This window comes from Octopus bimaculoides, chromosome 1 (genome assembly GCF_046866305.1).
Source record: "Octopus bimaculoides isolate indiv1 chromosome 1, ASM4686630v1, whole genome shotgun sequence".
NCBI lineage: Eukaryota > Metazoa > Mollusca > Cephalopoda > Octopoda > Octopodidae > Octopus > Octopus bimaculoides.
This window is the reverse complement of record NC_142928.1, coordinates 151,725,989-151,727,520: the sequence shown is the minus strand read 5'-3', so window position 1 is coordinate 151,727,520 and position 1,532 is coordinate 151,725,989.

The window sequence follows — 1,532 nt, the reverse complement described above, 5'->3', positions numbered from 1 at the left end:
ACCTCCAAAAAACGTAGCTGTTACAAAAATTAATCAACACCTGATGCATTCTCTTCCCGGCAATCTTCAAACTTACAAGTCTGTTGATACAGTTCCAGATACAAATGAAGTGGTGAACTATCCTCCTGAATTTCTCAATTCGTTGGAGCCTCCAGGACTACCTCCCCACATATTATCACTTAAAGTTGGAAAGCCAGTTATGCTGCTCCGCAATCTGGAACCACCAAGACTTTGCAATGGAACACGACTCGTGATAAAGAAAATGATGTCACACGTTATCGAGGCTACCATTCTTTCTGGATGTGCAAAAGTGGAAGACGTCTTTATTCCAAGAATTCCTCTTACTCCATCAGGAGCAGACATTCCTTTTACATTCAGAAGACTACAATTCCCCCTTCGTATGACTTTTGCCATGTCCATAAACAAATCTCAGGGTCAAACACTGTCTGTAGCTGGTCTTCTCTTGGAAGAGCCCTGCTTCTCACATGGACAATTGTATGTTGGTTGCTCAAGAGTGGGCAGCAAAAAAAACCTATTTGTATATGCTCCACAAGGGAAAACAAGGAACATTGTTTACAACGAGGTGTTATAATCACAACAGCAAGAAAGTATGTACATGATCACCTTCTTTTACGAAACTTCATTGACTTTCATATATTTATATTGATATACATATATATACGTGTGTTTGGGTGCGTGTGTGTATATACATCTCTATATATAAAGATGATGCGTAGTCTAGACAGCGTTTTTAGATTTCATTATTCTCTTTAACCCGGGCAACGCCGGGTATTTCTGCTAGTATATATATATATATATATATATATATATATATATATATATATATATATATTCATTGTGTTAGGAAAAAACTTCCCTAAATCTAGTACATTTAGAAGAAATATTAAACTCAATCCGTCTAAATGTCCTATTTATCTGCATAGTAAATACCCGACGGTATACCTCATCTAAATAATAGAAAATTACTAAATTACTAAATCTAGATGTGCATAGCAGTAGAAAGATTAGTAGGATAGTAACCATGCACAGTAATCCTACGATCAGATAGATCAGGTTCACTGCTCACTCCACCTAGCCAACCGTGATACCGTGTGACAATATAGTGGATGATTGAAATGATGTCATCTGCAATAAAAACTATCAGTCTAATCATCCGGATAGTTGCCTCACTACTACCTTCGCAGCACCGCGTGATACTAGGACAGGTAACTCTTTCAATATCCATATAGCGTTAAGGACAGGTATCCCCTTAATACCTCTCTAGCGATTGCGACGAAACAGTGTAGCTTTAAATGTCCAACATCCACCATATTGGACAATAAATGCCTCGCCAAGAATATTTTGTACGACTACACGATATATATAGATTGATCTAGAATTGTCTTTTTCGGCGCGTGCAACACCAATTTCAAGGCGAGATTACATAACCCCCACTCAAGTTTTTCCTTGGCGTCTAGAGCTAGTTGTGCTTATTTGTCTAAGCTTATACATGATTTGAAGCGGAATTCAGT